We start from the raw sequence: 22,242 nt of genomic DNA on the forward strand, positions 1-22,242 counted from the left end.
TGTAAGCTCTTTATTTGCGTTAAATCATTTAACTTAAATGTGGTTAACAAAAGGTCTTAAATATTAAAAATTGAAATGTATCACACATTTACACCTACATCTAAAATCTCCAGCAATATGTATGCAATTGTATGATGTTTCAAGCAAGCAAGCCAACAAGATTGTTAATTAATTTCATCCTCTGTTATTTACATAATAGTACATTTCAATGCAAGTGTGAAAAGTGTGTTATTATTTACGAGTCCCGTTTTATGAGCCGTAGGCATCGTAAGTGGTCGAGTTTCTTCCACCTGGGGTGCAGGTGGCAATGTGATTGTTCGCCCAATTAAAAAATGTGCTGGACATAAGGGAACTAGATCTAAAGGATCAGAAGAAAAGTAGCCCCATATGTACGAGGGGTGTTCAAAATATTCTCGGTATGAGAATGAAAACAAACAAGTACGAAAAGTTTGATATTTTTATTTTTCAATATACTCCCCCCCTATGTTCATACACTTAAAAGATCGATCAATTATTTTTTTTAATCCCTCGTAAAAAAAATTTTTATCTTTCGTGTAAAAATGCTCCTCCACTGCCGCCTTCAATGCTTCATCGTCAGAAAAATTATTTCCACGCAGATCCTTTTTAAGATTGGGGAGCAAAAAGTAGTCGCTGGGGGCTAAGTCCGGACTATACGGTGGGTGAGTAACAGTTTTAAACCCACATTCAACAATAGCTGCCTTGGCAATATGAGCAGTATAGACGGGGGCGTTGTCATGCAGAAGCAGAATACCTTTGGTTAACTTTCCTCGCCTCTTTTCTTTAATTACATCCTTTAATTGACGTAGAATGTTAGCGTAGTACTGTCCTGTGATATTTACACCTTTTTCTTTATAATCGATTAGTAATACTCCTTCACAATCCCAAAATATCGTGGCCATGACCTTGCCAGCTGAAGGGATGACCTTGAACTTCTTGGGATGAGCTGAACCCTTAATGTGCCACTGCATGGACTCTTGTTTACTCTCTGGGTCATAATGATGAACCCAGGTTTCATCTCCAGTAACTATTCTTTGCAGCACCTCATCAGGATTTTCACCGCACAGGTCAATAAAATCGGAACAACAAGCTACACGCATATCTTTTTGAAGCCGAGTCAGCATTCGCGGAACCCATCTTGCACTTACTTTTGACATATTAAGATGGTCATGTATAATATCATGTACGGTACCAATAGAGAGATTGGTTACTTGTGCTATAGATTTTACCTTCACTCGACCATCTTCCAATATAAGTTTTTCCACTTTATCAATATTTTCTTGTGAAGTAGCTACTACAGGCCGGCCAGGTCTAGGGTCATCTTCAATACTCTCCCTTCCGCGTTTAAACTCGCTTGACCACTTTTGAATGGTAGATAAAGAAGGAGCAGACTCACGGTAAACACAATCCATTTCCTCTTTTATGGTTTTTTGATTTTTACCCTGTTTTGTCAAGAATTTTATCACGCATCGATGTTCTAATTTAGTTAACATTGTCAATTCGCACATGATGTTCATGTTTGTTCAGCAATTGCAGAAAAACAAAAGACTATCTCGGTTCGAATTATACTTTTTTTTAATGTCAATGAACAAACCTCAGCGGCCAGTAACGAAAGAAATTTTAGAAGAGGTCGTAAGATATCAATACCGAGAATATTTTGAACGCCCCTCGTACTGTAATAGTTCGGGAGTGTTTTAATTTATCGCCACTCGTTTCGAAATTCCTCTTTTTCGCACTTGTATCGAAAATAACTATATTAGGTAGGTGTTGTATTATATTATGTTAATATTGTTACTTAATAACGGGACATGGCAAAGAAGAAGAAGAAGACTTAATATAAAAACTAATTTGACTGAATGCAATATATAAATGGCTATAGCTTCTGCCCGCGACTTCGTCTGCGTGGAATGATGATGATGATGATGATTGATAAAAACTACCCTAAGTCCTTTCTCGGGGCCCAAACTTATATGGATCGATTATTATTATTTAATGTTAAGAGGACGCCCGTTAAACTTAAATAATTAATGAAGGTAAACCCAACCAGTTTATTACGCGTGCTTATTACATATGTTATGAACTCATGAAGGGCAGGGCTTATCAGAAAATATCAAGTTCCGGTGTCCGAAGTAACACTTCACCTCGCTCAGTGTCCACCAATCTACGCCTTATACAGACTTGCTTCCGTTTTTGTACAGGTCAATCGATTCATTTCTAATTGAAAGTCGAATTACCCAACTGTCTCTATGTTAAGTACCTACCTACCTTTTCATGGCTAAATGAATTAACTGATATTGATGAATTTTGACTCCCACTCATGAATATTTACTTGTTCTATTCTTGGATCTTAATTTCTTATCCTGTTAATCTCGGAAGGAGCGCTGGAGGTTGCCAGCATCATGGTTTTTTATTTGTATAGGTATACTTGGTCAACCAGATCTTGACAGTAGAAAAAGGCGCGAAATTCAAATTTTATATGAGACGATATCCATTCGCGCCTACATTTTTCAAATTTGCCGCCCTTTTCTACTGACAAGATCTGGTTAAGTATAACTGTCTAATTTGAGTTGGAGTTTACGAATAAAATATTGTTTTATTCTTATCTTAATTTTTGTTTCGAAGGACAACTAGGGCAAGGCTGGAAGGAGAATTCCATGCTAGTGGTATTTCCACGGTTAGGTACTATAAATACTTGGAACTTGAGGTTATCGCACCAGCCTCTAATTTGCCTCGGCGCCGGCGGGGCCCCGCTAGGACTGTGAGGTCGCATCATTCGTTGTCAACATCAACATAGCACGTTGCCATAAAACGCGTGACGTGAGCAAATAATCGGTACTGGTTTTCCCGTAGCAAATTTAGCAGAATGATTAAGGAGTATAAATTTAAATCAATTTTAACGTTTCAAATCAAATTTAACGTTTAAATACGCTTTATCTGTGGTCACAGGTTTGCCAGGATAAAATAAAACCTAAAATGTTGGTAAAAAATATAAAGCTACTTGGCGAAAACTGCGTAACCAGCCCGGACTATGTCCGATTCGCGATTTCGGCGGGACCACGGTTTTATCGAAGTTAGACCCTATTATTGATGTTTTTAAAGCTGTTTTTCACCAATTACACATTTTTCAACATTTAAACTATGCCAGGAATGCATTACTTGGTGTTGCCTTCATAGAAGAAATATGTGTAAAAGTCCATCAAAAGTTGAAGTCGGTGAAGGGGACAGTACTACGGGGTGATTTTATCATATCTAAAAACCTGATTTTAAGTAAGAAAAAAGTGATTTATTGAGCATTAAACTTAATAAATGATGTGTCCATATAATATATTTCAATAAAAAACATCATTTGTCCAGTTAAAAAGTTCGTCTTAAGAGAAAATCGCAAAAAGTGCAAGGGGACATGCGAAAAACTCATGGGTACAACTTTAAATAGAAATGCCCACTTATACCTAGGACAGCTAGAAGAACAAACCCTTTAATTCTCAGAGAGCTCAATATCGCCACTCGGCTCTCCACAACATCTTTCTTCGAACATATTATGCGAGTTCCAACGTATAATGTGGAGAAACATATGAATTAAGGCCCTTTGGACGGCAGACTTGCTCAAAGTGGAGCATGTGTGAGATAGTCGATGGCTGACGGCAGTCTATACCGTACAGTCCACACGGTTTATGACCGCAACCGCACGAAATGGAGACAGATTACAAGTGGTTGCAATCCTGAGCAATGAGAAATCGAGAAAGATGAAGATACGTCTCAGTGAGCCTGGTGCGTGTGCGACAAGCATTAAATGGAAGCCATAGCAGTTCACCATGTCTAGCAAATTTCAAGGATATTTAAAGATACCTAAGACCTAAGCCATGGAAAGCATGAGAAAACGGAGTTACAGAGATATACAGATCGGATCGGAAGTAATTGGTATTTTACTCACAACCTATTCAAAACTATACGTAGATTACGTAGTTCACTTACCACCTACCAACCTGGATTAATCAAATTTTCAAGAAAAAACGACAAATTGTTGATTTTTCTTTAGAAACCTGAAAGTCAAGGTCACGCCGATTTCACGTCGAAAACACGCCGCCGCCGCCGATTTTTTGGCAAACGCCGCCGCCGATCGTTTTTTAATCGGCGCACACGTCTACTCCATACATCTAACATCTTACAATAATTTTGCTTTTACAGAATCTGAGGTTATTTTCACGCCGGAGCTTTCAATAGCTATGATCATAGGCTGGTATGACTCAGGTAGACCAGAGAGTAGCAATGTTCCGAGCCACTCGTCATCTACCTTGAAGCCTATGTTCCGAAGCTTATGGGCAGTATTCATTATTTTGCTCACATATTCTTCTACATTTTGACATCCGGTTAACGAGGTATTGCAGACAGAGATCACGCAGTAAGCCGACTTTGCGTGTCAGCCCAGAGTCGTCGAACACTTTTGACAAGTTCTCCCATACTTCTTTGGCGGTGCCGGTCTCTTGAATATGTACATAGTTTGTAGGATCAACTAGAAGGATTATCTTCGTTTTTGCTTTTGTGTCTCGTTTTGTAGGTATTACAGCGTCTGCCGCCGGTTCAACACAATCCCACAACTCTTCGTGTTGAAGGTAAGTTTTTACCGCAAATCGCCATGTATAGCATAATTCTCACGGCCGGTTAGTTTTTCAATTAATGCCATTTGATTATTTGATGCCATTTTTCAAACACTTTTCTACGAATTAACAATTGCAAGTCACGAAATTTTCTTGTCAGTTCAATGTACACGTTTTTATTCTTTTGCACTGAGAGTTTTGCACTGGCTTCTTTTCTAGGCTTTACTGGGCACTTAACCTGATAAATGAAACGAAAATTAACAGGAATCTAGTAAAGATTGCTTTAATTTTATGAAAAAAACTATTATAAAAAAACGATTTCAAAAAGGATGAAATAAAATATTAGGTATCCTTTTTGAAGTCTATGCGTTACAAACTGATATGTTTGAAGTCGGTGCCAAGCCAAGTAGTAACAATACCAGTCAAAAATGGGATTTATAGCCATAAAGCTGATTATTTTTAATTGACTGGTATTGTTACTACTTGGCTTGGTACCGACTTCAAACATATCAGTTGGTAACGCATAGACTTCAAAAAGGATACCTAATATTTTATTTCATCCTTTTTGAAGTCGGTTTTTTTTGTAAAAAGTTTTTATTTTTCCATTTTTAGTTTCCTATTTTTTTTCCAAATTTATATGGGACCAACTTCGGGGTATACCCTTTCCAATAAAAAAATAATTATCAAAATCGAACTACTCTGTAAAAAGTTATGCGTGGTCATACATAATATATATACGCGTCGACTTGAGAACCTCCTCCGTTTTTTTCGTCGGTTAAAAATACATGTGCCACGGAGTACAAGAATATGAAGTGACATTGACATGAGAACCGTCAAGTGTGAGACGGATTCAAATAAGGCGCGATATTCGAAATTTAAAATAAACATTTAACAGATTTAGTACCTATTGTTATTGATTTGTTGAAAAAAAGTGATTTATATACACATTTCTTTAATATATTTACTTATAAAATTTATCTTGCAATGGTGAGCTAAGTGTGTTGTTGTATCAAATCTATGTTATCTACATATGCACTGTATGTACATATATTGTATTGTAGACATAATTGAATTCTATAGTAATTTAAATTGTATTTTGTTTCCTTATTTTTTCGTAATGCATGTTAATTATAAGATGTAATTTTTTTTTGAAAAGATGTGTCCCGCCGAGTTTGTTGCCGGTCCCATATTGGGATACCCTCCTCCAATTGAGGGGGGATTTAAATCTCGGGGCAGAGGTGTAGGGTTGGAGCCGGTCTACCTAGCTTTATTTGACGTTCATAAGCGCATTGTAATTATGCCTACTTGAATAAACTATCTTTTATCTTATCTTTATCTTTAATTCGGAAGGCAGGTGTATCCCGGCGAAGGCAACCGGTCGTCAAGGTGAAGGCTGCGCCGCGCGCCGGCGCCACGAACTGAGCTATATTAACCCTGTATTAACCGCGAATCGAAGTTCGCAAATTGGGGCATTTTTCTCTGTCACTCCAATTACGCCTTCATTGGAGTAAACGAGAAAGATCCCCGCAATTTGCGATTTTAGGTTTTCGCGGTAGCCCCTCTGATTACCGACTAAATGGGTACTTCGGATCAAAACAAATTAATATTAATAAAAAGGACAATGACTGCACTGACAAGATCGATATCGATCAATGACTAAAGTTTCGAAGGTAGGGTACGTACGCAGACGTCCAGGGTAAATATAGCTGGTTTTAAGGGGCCCACTGATTAAGAGTCTGCCGGACGATATCGGCCTGTCAGTTAGAACAAAAAATGGATAGTTCCGAACAACTGACAGGCCGATATCGCCCGGCGGACTGGTAATCAGTGGGCCCCTTTACTCTCAAGCGAGTAAAGAATATAAAAATGACTTAGCTAAGACTGCCAAGGTCAATGATTCGATGATTACTTATAGGTTTTTTAAGTGTATTACGGGATAGGTAACTACGATGCATCAATGTCACGCATCCGTCACTTGTTTTGAAGTTCCAGGTCCTACGTAATGCCAACACATGATGAGATTAGAAAGCCGTTGACCGTCGCTTTCTCTGCAAATCATGACGCAGGATCTCTCTGAGCCGTCAGAAATATTTGGGTTTGGGTGAAGAATGGTTTTGTTTACACTATAACTTCATTTTTAGGGTTCCGTACCCAAAGGGTAAAAACGGGACCCTATTACTAAGACTCCACTGTCCGTCTGTCTGTCTGTCTGTCATCAGCCCCCGTAGCACGGTCGCGTTTTTATCGCTTGTCACCATGCCTGTCACGTTCTAACTAGTATGTAAGTGCGAAAGGGACGCGCATAGTGATAGGCGATAAAAATGGAACCGTGCTGAGCCCGCAGGCTGTATCTCATGAACCGTGATAGCCGGCAGTTGAAATTTTTACAGATGATGTATTTGAAATTTTTGTTACCGCTATAACAACAAATGGGTACTAAAAAGTACGAAACCCTCGGTGGGCGAGTCCGACTCGCACTTGTCCGGTTTTCTGCAATTGCAGCTCCGCGTAGCCCTGGTAAGACGCTCTCTCTACTAGTTATGTAGACTCGTGACAACTGATATTTAGTTATTACTCCTTGGTCTCTCAACCATTTTGTTGCAAGTGATAAAGTAAAGCAAACCGACCGGTTGGTAATTTAAGTAAAGTGTCTCATTTCATTTATATGTTTAACGCTTACTAATATCATAAGATCTTAACAATGTTTAAAGATAGTTTGAGTCCCGGGGAAGAATATAGAATAGGTAGTCTGTTCGGAAAGAGAAGAGTCGTGGAATGTATTGGGCCCCATACATTCCACGACTTTTCTCTTTCCGCACAGACTACCATAGGTCATCAATGTCATCATTCCACGCACATGGAAGGCGCAGGCGGTCTAGCCAAGGTGACAATCGCTTGCGCTTCGCCATCGAATCTCTATCACTCTTCCTTATTAGTGTGAGCGTTAGCGATTAGCATGTTGTCTACGGGGCCCGAAGTCCTAAAACGCTAGCTCGGTGCCACTGTCCGGCAAGGAGCGAATAAACCCCTTCCTGATACAGAGGTATCAAAGTGAAAGATTCGAGATGCGTCACTCAATGTTGATCGTGACAGATGATTTCAATATTAGCCCGAAGTAAACACAATAAATATACAACCATTCACTAGTGGGTTATGTTTGCTCACTGATAGCAAGATGTGACATGCTGACATGTCACCTGGCTGACATGTCAACTTTCCATGACAGACAGTCAAGTCAACTACCGAGTCAACAATATGTATTGTAAATGTACTTTGTAAATATTGGCAAAGATTCATTGATTGTATTAAGATGTGTATTAGTCAAGAAAAAAAAATGACGATCCCAGGGCCTTAAACTATCTGCATATCAAATTTATTTTCATCTAAATCGGTTCAGAGGTTTAATCATGAAGAGGTAACAGACAGACAGACAGAGTTAGGTACAATACATTACAATTATACTGTTTATTGGTAAACCTCAATGCAAAAAACAATACGAGTACCTACCTACAATAAATACTAAAAACTTCAGTAGAGGTAAACAACAGGCGGTCTTCCTGTTATCTTATTAGAGTTTTTATAGATGACTCACGCTAGACCAGACCGGGGCCGGGCCGGAGCTTCCGGCGCTTCGTTTTCTATGGAAAACACCACTTGATCACCGATCAGCCGTCATAGAAAATGTCGTCGGCCGCCTCGGCCCGGGCCCGGCCCGGTCTAGCGAGAGTGATCCTTTAAGTAGGTACTTTCGCATTTATAATATTAGTAGATTTAGTAGGGATGTGTTATTTAATGTTTTCCAAGAATTTTGTCATTGTGTTTATTTATGAATTATGATACCGCAACTCTACGTCATTATCAGATCATGTCAGATACTTTACGAATTGCCAAGTAGCTGCGCTATGATTATGGGCGTAGAGCTCTTAACTCCTAGTTAAATAATGACGAATGCACAAACATGGAATGATATGATAACAAGCATAATAAAACTTGTTTATAGTCAGCCTCCAGTCGCGAACATTCAGTATACTTCACATAGGGATGTGCAAATATCGTCAACTAATATTTGCGTGCGCTCTTTTAGCGAACATTTGTGTTTTAATCGAGCGCTTGGAACATTAGAACTTTTGGAACGCTCCAAATGATCCCATAACGGAGCCCCTCCAATATACCCTTTTACCACCAATAAATTTTAGTTTTGCGAAACTCCGTTTTCCTCTATTTAAGTTAAGTTTTAGTTAAACCTAATAACGGTTTAAAAATGGATCGATTTAATTACGATGAACATCTGTTTTGAAATTAATTCTTAACTCAAAGCGTACCAAATACATGGTCCCCACTGTCACCTAAATGCTACAAGATACCGAAGTAATTGTAATAATTCAAGTGACTGGTACGTGTCGCGTGTTAATGGAAGCCTATGTGGGCTGCGCGTGCGACGTTTATTAGCGCGAGTCACTTGTCAAGAAACCGTATCCTTGATGGTCACTCTCGAATTTCGCAAATGCCTGTTTCAGCGCTTCAAATGCCACCCTGGCTCCCCTAAAAGCGGACCTTTGAACCTTTTCCTACGATTAACTACGGTAATTTTATTATTGATTAGGTAAATTAGTAGGTGAGAAGAGATCTCTGCTGAGAACAATTGAAAACAGAAGGGGTAAAATGTTGGGGCCTAGTTGGGGCACGATACTTACATAAAGTACAAGTCTATAATTGAAGGAAGAATAGAAAAAAAAGAGGCAGAGAAAGAATGCAATGTGCGTTTTTGGATCAGGCCAAAGAGAAAATCAACGGAGGTAGTGACGTATCAGGAGCTCAAGATAGTGGCAGAGAGAAGAACGGATTGGCGCCACTCCACCGACAAGAGCCAGGCTCTTAAGAGTTATGATGATGATGAGTTAGGTAGGCTACTGAAAAAAGACACTGACTGTGATAATTAGATCTGACTTGGCTGTAGGACAACGACACCACGATTATTATGAGAAAAGGCAACCAACTATGACTAAGATATTGACACTTTAATGTCACCTCTACCATTTCCTGTATGAGTTTTTAAAGGTTGTAACGTAAGGCGTAATAGCAGTAGGTATTAGATCTTTCGACGATTTTTCGCCAATCTGATTACATTCTCCGATCGAATCAGGCCGTGCGGACGCAAACGCCAATTTGATTCCCCGATCAAATCAGCAGGTGCGGACACAAAAATGCCAATTTTCGAAGTTAGTATCTATGGAATGCAAATTGGGGATTAAATTGTGTACGTGTGGACGCTAGATGAGATTGGCGCCAATTATTTTCCTAATCAAATCGGTCGATTTGCCCAGCTCGTCTGGATACGGCTTAAGTCGATCAGACTTGACAAAACTCTACACCTGTGAACACTGGTACAAAATGATAACATGAATGGAAGAAAATATACCGCTTCCATTCATCCATCGAGGACCAGCTACTATTTTTTTTATCAATAGCAAAATCTGTCTCAAAATGTGTTAAATAAAAAGTTCGATCTTCTATCAATTACTATATCTTTTGTTTGAATTAAGGGTGTTGCTCGATCGTACCCTTAACCTATTTACAAAAATTAGACTACTCACCGATGTGAAAGGGGATGTAAAAGTGGCTGTCTTCGGTCGGGTTGGGTGCTCCTGCCACCGAAGTGGCTATGAACAGTGTTGATCACAACACGAGTCTTGAAACTGGAGTTTCACAAGGGAACACTCTCGAGAGAGTGCGGACGGAGGCTCTCCGCGACACCCTATTTATATATCTGACAGCGGCAGTCAGCTAGATCCCTAAGCAAATACTACGTAAAAACATGTAAATACTGTTTGAACTGGGATCTGTGGCGTAGAGTGGAGGTAAGACGTTATAACCGGGCGTCTAAGCCTATAAGTCCAATTTCGTCACAAGACTAATCTCAGAACGTTATGAATGAGACTTCTTACATGGCCGTGTGTTAGTTGTGCTAGTCTTGACGAGTCGAGCTGTTAGGTAAACCAGTGTAACGATAAATTCGTGATGCTTTACAACTGTGTGTAAATGAGAGCACTTGTATATCAGACTCGTTCTAGTGATTTAAGACTACTTCGCAGTTTTTTTAATACTGCGTCGGTGGCAAACAAGCATACGGCCCGCCTGATGGTAAGCAGTCACCGTAGCCTATGGACGCCTGCAACTCCAGAAGTGTTACATAAGCGCGTTGCCGACCCTTTAAAAAACTGTACACTCCTTTTTTGAAGAACCCCTATACTGTAGGTAGACCCTCGGGAAAACCTCGGCAGGGATCTCATTCTACAGCCGGAGCGTCCGCGGGAGGAAATCCATTTCTAGGCTCTAGGGTGTGCGGATGAACAATTGATGAGCGGTGCGGTGCGGTGAGGTGATAGAAAGTCTTCATTGTATAGGTACATACTCGTATTTATTGTACTTACAGTCATCATTAGTCGTAGCGGGTATCACATAGCCCCAAAAGTAGCAGTCCACCTCCCGATATTTTGGAAAATAGAAATAAATCTCTACAGTTTTCGTTTTAAAATAATTTCACTAGTACTACAGTGGTATTTAGTATAATTGACAAGAGACATATATCATCTATGTAAATCTATTACAAAAATATTAAATGATGGTAATGATATCGACGTGAAAATTCAGTTGTCACAGATACTGCCGTATTCGAACTTCAAGATATTCACAAGAGACGACACGTACTAGATCTATTCTAGATACGTTATAGTTTAGATTTCAACTAGTTCTCTTTTGCAGCACAATTCGGGCAACCAATGTCACTTTTACGTTAGATAGAGTTAGATATCTAATAGATGTGAATTAGATCTCTACGCCATATCTTGTGGAAATCGTTCAAGAGTATCTCCAGAATGGCGCAAATGTCAAATTTGACAGGTTAGATCTTAAACATATCGTTATCGTATCTTGGTGATGACTAAAATAGTTAGGGAGGCGAATAGGGGAATTTTCGGCAATACTCGAGCGTGGCAGTTTAAGATATGAGAGATACCTTAGACCTAATAGAACAACCTTGTAAAGTATTTAGCTCTATATGTAGTGACGCGCGCCTAGGATAGACGATCAGATTAGTAAAAAAAAATGGATAGTCTGAAATACTCGAGCGCGTCAGATTAAGATATTGGGGGTTGATTTTAGTGTTTAAAGACTAAATTTAACTAATCTGACGATAAGTCCTTGACGCCGCCGAGTTATAGGGTCGTGAACTTGTAAAAAAAAAACGTTAATCCGGCATTCTCAAGCGCGATTTTTTTTTATTTTATTTTGAAGAATATAATCTAAAACTTACTAAAAATACAAAATCTGCCGGTTTCCGCATGACCGGAAGTGTGGAGGAGCCATTTCGTCTTCCTAAGAACGCGTTGCGGCATATAAGTCGCGAACGATACATTTTACAAAGAAAAAGTTTAAATAAACAAAAAAGGTAATTTTATTTTACACAAAAAAGGTCTCTTTACATTTTTGTCCAAATAAAAAGCGCGGCCACGGAATTTTTTGAACCAAAAAACCTTTTTCGGTCAGATTAAGAGAACCCACCAACATTTTTGTCAGATTAAAAAAATATGCTTTCAGGATACCGAGATAAACCTCCCCTATGAAAATCTGACGCGCTCGAGTATTTCAAAAAAACTTTTTTTTTTGCATTTTCAAAAATTCATCGTAACTTATCGTCACGCCGAAATCGTCAGTTTTTTTAAAAGAAGCTTCCTTGGGGCCTACTTAACACCCCTTCCGAAAATCTGACGCGCTCGAGTAAATTTTTTTTTTTTGCATTTTTGACTACTTTATATGCCTACCCCCACCACGCAAACCGGCAGATTAGTATACCGTTGTTATTAGAGGCACTCGGGGCATACGTAGTATGAATATCTGACGCGCTCGAGAATGCCCAAGTAACTGTTTTTTTTAACATTTTTGAAAAACCGTACACGCCAAACCCACCGCTAAAATGGTTTTTGCCATACGAGCTTTTCTTTTCGAAATTATTTTATCTTTCGATTTTGATAGGTCTCGACGGCGCCGTTGAATTACGCCATTTAGCTACCTCGCCTCCCTAACTAAAAGATATCTTATAGATGTCTATTTCAAAATCCGAATCGGGCCCTTATTCTCTAATTCAGTAGGTAATACAAAACAAACCCAACACTTTCTCATAAACAAGACATGGACAAATCTAGAACTCAAACATCATAAATAATCATCACAGCGTAAGCTAGTTCTTAAAAATAACATGTACGTCATGTAGGTACTTACCTATCTACCTAATACCTAATTATGTTTGGGTGAATTGCAAAAATCGTAAAGCCATCAGGAATATATAATCACGCGCCATGTTGCGGAATTTCACTGGAACTAATGTTTACATACTATATTGATCTGTCACCCTATACATTGAAAATAACAGCGCCCTCTTGACAATGATCATAATTATTACTGGTCAGGCTTTACATAGTTAAGAATAGTCATTCGTTTTAATTTTATCAATTGTTTTTTCTTTTGTTTGTGTTTTCACCCGTATTCGCGATAAGATTAGATCCCGTATATTGGATTCCAGGATTGGCAGGCCAGCCGTCTCTCAGGCTTACCTAACAGTAGGCATACATAAGAAGTTATCTTCAGAAACACATCAGTATTTCAATTTATCCAAGACATTTTATAAATAATATCATCTTCCTCGCGTTGTCCCGGCATTTAGGTATAAATAATAAAAAATCATATTAATTTTCATTCATTTTTATAAGGGCGCAATATACATATACTTAATACTTATTTTATATTATCGAGGACATTACCTTGGGATAGCAATGAATATAATTTTATTATCTTTTCAGGCTCGTAAAACCAGTTCCATGATTTACTAAAAGTAGTTCAACGATTTAAAGACCATTTAAATATGGCCATGTTCAACATAGATAATATTATTTTATGTTTACCACAATTTTAGGCCAAATCGTGAACGTGGAAAGGATAAATTAGGTACCTGCCTGCGTCAAAAAGGCCCATCGTAGTTTTTTTTATTTTTACAAGCTTTTAATTAACCTAGGACCTTGAGACCTTGTTAATATGTATGTTAATTTCCGATTTAGCTGAAATTTTGCATACATACGTATGTAAATCGGATGACAATGTAACCTTATGATAACATGGAGCTGATTTGATGATAGAGACAAGAGGTTCAAGTGGCAAAGATTCTAAAAAGAATAAGTGACATTAGCAATTAAAAACAAGCAAAACACTTTTTTTATTAGCCGTAGGTACTTATTACTGGTAAAAGAAATAATGGATTAATCTTCTTTCTACCTCTTAATCCTCTAACTAATATCTAGATTAACTACATCAAATCTATATGACCATCCATATATGTAAGAGCGGCCTGAGCGGGGCTTCCCAAATGTAACCCGCTATATTTTTAACAAAGTGACCCCTGGAACCTGATTTGGTCGTGCAAAAAACAGGATCAAAACAACCTTCACGACGAGCCAACGTGAGATTTAAATAACCTGATAACTTTTTGTCGAAACAGGTCAATCGTTTCGCATCAAAACACGGAATCGCTACTTCCGTATCATAAAATAGGTACATAATAATGAAATACGCAGTAGCTCTCTAGGACAGGCCGCCAAGGATATCAGGTGCGACTGAGAGCAAATGTTTGAGTAAGTTGTCATTAGATTATATTATCTTTGGCGTGACAACGTGACACTGTTAGATTGCCGGGAGGTATCGGTGCAGTGGGTTTAAGGAGCTCAATTTGACCGCAATTTATCAATAACGACAGCATCAAGTGTTCCGGTAGTGGGAAATAGTGGCGTGCGACGTGCGACGCGATTTCGGCGTCCGCTCACGCATGTCTCCGCCGCCGCCGCTATTCAGGGATAGCATGCGAACTAACAATCTTAACAAGATTTGATATTGACCTGAATTTTCTCGCAGTTTATCTTGTTCGTTCTTATCGCTAAAATCTTTTCCAAAGAATGCGTCGTGATATGATTCGCCGATATATATTACGATTTTTTTTCGCCCCCAAGTAAAATCATTTTTTTTATCTAAATTAAAAATTAAACGGTAGTTTACAGTATACATAATAGTAATTGGTACATGTTATTCAGTAAAACATTACCTGTGTCGAAATTAGAATATTTTTAATATTTACCTAAATATTCACCTCTTGCAGTATGGTTAGACATAACTAAATCATCATAGATTTTTATATTAGGTAAAGGAAAAATGGAAAAATTCACCACTTCGGGCAACACTTGAACTTACGACCTTTCGGAACACCAGTCCGGTAATGATTGTGGTTAATGTCAAATTAAGTTGAGATTTAAAAAGTTCGAATGCGGCTGCTGGTGGTACCTATTGTTAATTTTAGTTGCAAGCGCGAGCAAGTGGGACTATTGGGCACACTGATGTAAGGTCACCTTAAGACCTGTAACAACTGTAAAACCCGTTTAAGAAGATTCTGAAAACGCGTCTCAAGCGGGAAAGCGTATTTCGTGATAAAATTTACGAATAGTTACAGCAACCAATATAAAATAGCACATTACGTGGGAATTCCTATTGATTATAAGATTGCTGCTCCCTTGCAGGGTATGTTGCGGCCCGGGGCTACAAGGCAAAACCGTCATAGTGGCCCTCATAAAAAAATTGGCTGTTCTAGATCTTTGCCTATAATATCCTAGGCATAGTATAGTAAGTACTTTATTAATGCAAGCGATGGTTTCAATGAATGAATGCGTACTACTCGTGGTTATCTGACCGTACAGCGGATTCGTTTTGCTGACTACGAAATTGTTTTATTGTATGACGCATTAATATATACTTACTGAATTAGAATATATGTAAGTTACTATTACAAACCCAATTGGGGCAATGTGGGAAAATCTTACACTTTAAAGGATGACTCACGTTAGACCGGGCCGTGTCCGGGCCGAAGTTCCGGCGCTTACTTTTCTATGACAGATAACTGTGATCAAGTGATGCTTTCTATAGAAAACGAAGCTCCGGAAGCTCCGGCCCGGACACGGCCCGGTCTAACGTAGTCATCCTTAAGGGTCACTTGCACCATCCAGGATTGGCCACTAACTCGGAGTTAACCGTTAACACACGTTTAAATTGTAGTTACTGGTACTACTTGTGTTTAAATTGTGTGTCTGCCTGGATGACTCTATTAAAAAATATTGTATTTGTATGTCGCAACGCAATTCGATGATTTAATTTAAAAAAATTGTAAATACATTTTGTTACAGAAGCGCGCAATTTCTGGGCATGCGGCTGATCTTAGGTAAATAAGTTAAATAACAATTTTAACTGTACTGAAATCGCATTCGGAAGATAGAATAGAACAGTAACAATAGGCACATGGACGCGACGTAATTACGTTACGTGGAGCGGAGAATGACAGCCTAAGGACGCCCTTGTCAGCGCTGACGGATGGCTCATGCTGGGCCTCATGGGTCCTCTACACGATGGGCCAACGCCGGCCACTCCAAGGGACGCAGCCATGCGGTAGAATGAGATAGCAATATCACTTGCTCCCTCTAACGCATAAATGCGTCCCTTGGAGTGGCCGGCGTTGGCCCATCGTGTAGAGGAGCCATCACGCAGACAACGCAACTAAGAGCTAATAAGAGCCAGAGATTTTTCTGCACGTATATAGTAGACACCCCTATAATGGACGTGGAACCGGTAATGGGACATAAAACCACAAATCCTCTAAAATAAGTATCTAATAGTCGTTTATAAACACTGGCAATATTTTACCATAAATTAAGAGTCATAGAGCTGTTTGACTTTTTATTAATTTCGGTTAATTTTTAAGAAATTGACGTCAACCCAAAAGTTGTCGTGTCACTGAAAAAAATAACCAGTAAGAATTCTTAACAACTTCGCTAAGAGAGGTGAGTTCATATAATAAATTGTAATGTGTTTTGTTAATTGCATTTACCATGAAATTTTGGATACGTATACAATATTATGATAACATGGACCTGATCTCATGATGGAGACAGGAGGTGACCATGGGAATTAACTCTGTGATAAACGCAACCTAATTGTGTTTGAGTTTGTTAGAATTGTCTCGATGAGTATTAGTTGGCAGTGGAAAGAAAAATACACTCTTACATAAAAGCTTATACCAGAAATGACTAATAACTAGTTTTTTGCCAAAAAACTTATTCCCTATTCCAATATCTTATACTGATAGGGTATGTCCATTATAGGGGGCCCATTACTGGATCCGCGTCCATTACCGGGGTTCCATTACTGGAGCTTTGGTGTCCATGACTGGAGAAAAAAAAACGTAATTTTAATTTGTTAAGTATGTATGTGGAAACTAATTGCAGTATCTTTGATATAACACGCCTGAAACATGAAAGAAGGATAGGATATTCATCTTTTAACTCGCTAAGCGCTAGAACTTTTACATGTATCACGGAAATATCACAAATACTCCAAATTTCGTTTTAAATGTCCCATGACTGGTGCCGTTACTATAAGCAGGTTTAGTCATATATATACGATACATCTCGTAAAGGTAAGCGGCGACCTTCGGTTAGACGCATTCGGTTTCGTTCCTAAGTGCTCGGATCATTTCGGGTCAATTTAGCGACGGCAACGGATTCCGGGATGAGTAGCAAGAGCGAGTAGGAAACGAAACCTGAGGTACCTTCCTGATAATATGTTCGAAAAATAACTTTAACTAGTAAGCAATACAGCTTAGTTTTCAGTGGTGGTGACAACAACAACAGTTTAAAACAGGCGTAGATAAAACGTATCCTAATTCGAAAAAAATCAACAAAAGCGACATGACGCGATACAACTACAACGTCGACTACTATCTAATTATATTATCTCACCTATCTACAGTACCTACCTAATAAGGATTTGTACCTTTTAACTAAGTTAATATCTGAGTGTAGTATACCTAAAGCTTGATGATAAACAACTTTTCGCTCTCAAGAAAGCTTTGCGACGAACTATTTACATATTAGAAGAAATTAAATTATTTTTCAGAAAATATTGTGGCAACAGGCACCTGCCGCGATAGCAGAGGACGCTGGTTCGATTCCAGCCTGGGGCACTGGAGGCTTGGGTCACTTTTTCTTAGTAAGTATATGACATTTATTTTAGTGAACTATTTACAATTTATTTTCCTCTCTCTTAAGAACTTTTAGGCACGATATTTTTTTATACTTATACCACCACTTCTACAGTCAATAACTCTTTGGTAAAGTTTAAGGTCCCTAGGTGTAAAGTAATAGAAAGTTTTTCAAAAATTTAATAACCTAAAAAGTAAATAGGTAGGTATATAACTACCGCTAGCACGTGGGAAACTTCTATAAATTTTTATTATGTTATTAAGATAACTACCTATAGGTAGGTAGCTGGATACGTGACTGTGGCTAATGTATAATGTTTTGACTAGGTTCGATAATTTCATCCGTCGTGTCTAATGTTTTGCCACGCTACGTTAATGGCAACACGTGTCTGAGTAATGTGTAAATACTCGTAAGATTCAAATAACAACAAATAATTAAACACGGTTTCCGCAACTATGTATGTCAAACTTTATATGTAGATTTCAAAATAAAGGTCAATGAAACTTCATAATTTCTAAAGCTCAAACACGTGAATTTAATTAGAGTAAATAATACGAGGACTGTTATTATGATAAGTTTAACATAGGCTTAAAAACTTCCGTCAGTAATTATTAACAAGAATTATTTTGATAACGATAAGCAGTTAGGTCCCTACCGCTAATCAGGGACCTATTTATAGTTACATGCAAGCAACTTCTCTATACGCGTATTTAAGTTTGTACACATGACTTGGACATACTTCACGCACCTCAAGAGAGCATTCGCTCCACGATATTTTGTCTTACAACTTGTACATAGGTACCTACCTACGTCCCTAGAACTTTTTCCACAATAATAAACACTGAAAACGTGAAAAACATCCGCTATCCCCTCGCGGTGGTCCCTCGGTTCTTAATGTTCTTACATTGTCGGGTACATGCTTCTCAGTACCTAACAAAGTATGGTGCATAACTAATATAAATTATCGACAATGACATGTGCTGCAAGCACGTGAAATATGTAATTAAAAAAATATTAGCGGGACTCATCGACTCGCACGAGTGACAATAGGTCATAATTATTATGTCCGCCGTTAGACGATTTGTCGGCACTTACCTGTTACCTGTGCATAATTATTCCACGGGGATACAATGGAAGTTGCAGGGTTGTCTTCAAATGTCTTCGCGCGATTACCATGCATCGGTCCAAGGCACATGGAACATTAAGGAACTTCCGATACAAACTCGCGCTCGAATCAACTCGGGGTTAAACCAACGGTCGGTGGGCGGTGGAGATTAATAGCGACTGCGTGCGTCTACGAGGTACGCCGGAGGACATATGCCAGCGCGATCACGAATAATGGCACGGGATTGCACGTCCTGGGGATAAGCGCCGACCCTACACATGATTTCGCTTTATGAAATAATGTTATTTGTGCCACGGTAGCACGGTACATTACTCACCTCTACATGATGTCACTTGAGACGACTGCGGAAAGTTTTTTTGTCTCCCGAATGTCGGTAGGTGCGACATAACGATAACACAACATAATCTAATACCTAACCCCTATCCTGACATTCCTGACTTGTTCAAGATCTGTTTATTTTTTAAGAGGCAAACCTACTTACCTACATTGTGGCGTTAAAATGATATCTAAATGATGTCAGTCGCCCCCGTGTGTCTCGCTCGCCCAAAAACGTGCGAAATGCACGCGTGACTGACATCATTTAGATCAATGTACAGTCAAGTGTAAAAATATGGGTGCACACATCATACTCAAAAATATGGCCCATTGCTCTTATGTCAGCAAATTACGCGCAAGAACCCCTCAGCTGTGATCGGGCCCATGGGCCCGAGGAATTTTGAATTTTATGTCATAAATATATATCAAAGTTGTTCAAGCCTGTCGTTCTTTCCCACAGCTGAGGAGAACTTGGGACATATTTTTGAGTAAGTTATAGGTACCTATGTTATAGTAGCGGGGACAAATGAGAATTATTTATATGAAAACACCTATTCCCATCTATGCGCGGCGGGGACAAATGGGAATACACCCGATGCTCCTGTAAATGATGAAGCCGTCTATTATTTCAATTTAAATTGTCTCCTAGTATATATAGGTACATGACGTTTCTAATTCTCTAAATCATTCCATGGCTAATGTGTCCGGCCCTTGTTCTGGCAAGTGACAAGCGTAAAGCCATTTTTCGCTTCCGTTGAACATCGTATTACTCAATGAAGTAACTTATTACCTATTTAAATGAATGGCTCTTACATGCCAACTTACACGCTTCGTTCGATCATGCAAGCGAACAAAAGACGTTACGATTACAGCCATTGTAATGATTCAATCGGACGTCGAGAGTTTACAGTAGCTCAGTAGGTACCTATTGCGATAAACCAAGTACTTGTCAAATGTTTATGAAGGTAATAAATTCAACTCGCAGGCATAAATCAGTGGCTTAATCATAGGGTTGCCAGATCGAAAGGCGCTATTATCGGGAAAAAATATAAATTTTTCGGGATTTTGGGCTTTAAGTCGGGAAAAAAACCATTCAAACTAAATTAATTGTATTAAAAACAACGATATTTTACATTATTGGCATTACGTCAGCTGCTCTGCCCACTCTCGCCACGCGCGCGCGCTGACGGGCTCGACGCGGGTCGCTTGCTCGCTCGACGACAGTTCGGAACTTGAAATTATTGTTTACTAGCTGTTGCCCGCGACTTCGTACGCGTGGATTTGTATATTGGTGGTTATATATTCTATATTAGCTTAGAACATTATGCAGAAAACGATAGCAGTAGGGACTGCAGTTAATCATTTGTTAATTATTATACACAACCTGGCTACGAAGTTTCAAGCCCCTAACTGAATAAAATTGTTCTCGATATAATCCCTCTCAACCCCCAGCATATTTTCAAGTCCACTATTTAGTAAAACCTACTACCTAACTACCTATTTACGAAGTTTGAAGTTCCTAGCTTTAAATAAAATTTGAACTCTCTACCAACTTTCAACCCCTTCTTAAACCTTTTAGGGGATGAATTTTAAAAAAAGCTGAAATTACTTATTATGTATTATAATAATATGCCTTTATACAACGATTCAAGCCCCGCACTCAAAAAAATGTTTGACCTCCATACAAATTTTCAACCCCTTTTTTACCAACTTGAGGGAAGAATTTTCAAAATTGCCGAAATTACTTTTCTTGTATTCTAATAATATGTCTTTATACAAAGATTCAAGTCCCGCACACAAAAATGTTTGATCTCCATACAAACTTTCAACCCCTTTTTCACCACCTTGGGGGATGAATTTTCAAAAACGCTGAAATTACTTTTCTTGTATTCTTATAATATGCCCTTATACGAAGATTCAAATCCCACACTCAATAAAATATTTGATGTGCATACAAACTTTCAACCCCTTTTTCACCACATTGGGGGATGAATTTTCAAAAACGCTGAAATTACTTTTCTTGTATTCTAATAATATGCCTTTATACAAAGATTCAAGTCCCGCACTCAAAAAAAATGTTTGATCTCCATACAAACTTTCAACCCCTATTTAACCCTTTCAAGGGAGGAATTTTTAAAAACGCTGAAATTACTTTTCTTGTATTCTTATAGTATGCCCTTGTACAAAGATTCAAGTCCCGCACTCAAAAAAATTTTTGATGTGCATACAAACTTTCAACCCCTTTTTCACCACCTTGAGGGATGAATTTTCCAAAACGCTGAAATTAGTTTTCTTCTATTTTATTATAATACCTTTTTACGAAGTTTCAAGTTCCTAGCTTACAATAAAATTTGAACCCCAAGACAAACTTTCATCCCCTTTTTAACCCCCTTAGGGGTTCAATTTCCAAAAAACGTCCCATAGCTTTTTTTTGTAATCGGCTATTATGCCTTTCTAAGAAGTTTCAAAGCATTTGTAATGGATTCAAATTTTCAACCCCTTTATATCCCTTTTAGGAGATGAATTTTCAAAAACGCTGAAATTACTTTTCTTGTATTCTAATAATATCTCCATATACGAAGTTTCAAGTCCCGCAAACAAAAAAATTTTTCTTCTCCATACAAACTTTCAACCCCTTTTTCACCACCTTAGGGGATGAATTTTCAAAAACGCTAAAATTAGTTTTCTTGTTTTTTAATATTATACCTTTTGATAAAGTTTCTAATTCCTAGTTCAAAATAAAACTTGAACCCCATACAAACTTTCATCCCCTTTTTAACCCCCTTAGGGGTAGAATTTCTCAAAATCGCTTCTTAGCTCTTATACATTTTATAAATGCAACCTCGTGTCCAAATTTCAACTTTCTAGCATTTGTAGTTTCGGCTCTGCGTTGATGAGTCAGTCAGTCAGTCAATCAGTCAGGACACGTGCATTTATATATATAGATAGATAGATAGCTGTTGCCCGCGACTTCGTAGTTCGTACGCGTGGATTTGTATATTGGTGGTTATATATTCTACATTAGCTTAGAACATTATGCAGCAAAATATTGCAGTAGGACGGT

At 38.5% G+C, this 22,242-nt stretch overlaps 1 protein-coding gene across 2 annotated transcripts in view; it reads right to left on the reverse strand.

The window, feature by feature from the left end:
• Positions 1–19,008, reverse strand: part of LOC134656251 (synaptic vesicle glycoprotein 2B) — a 60,742-nt gene extending 41,734 nt beyond the window's left edge. Inside the window, exon 1 of one of the 2 annotated variants that reach the window (XM_063511764.1) lies at positions 18,833–19,008. The gene's annotated coding sequence lies outside the window, so the exon portion shown is untranslated. Of the gene's footprint in view, positions 1–10,207; positions 10,357–18,832 lie in introns of those variants that run through there. The other variant, XM_063511765.1, reaches the window with a different exon arrangement.
• Between the last annotated feature and the right edge of the window lie 3,234 nt (positions 19,009–22,242).

This window comes from Cydia amplana, chromosome 18 (genome assembly GCF_948474715.1).
Source record: "Cydia amplana chromosome 18, ilCydAmpl1.1, whole genome shotgun sequence".
NCBI classification, from domain to species: domain Eukaryota; kingdom Metazoa; phylum Arthropoda; class Insecta; order Lepidoptera; family Tortricidae; genus Cydia; species Cydia amplana.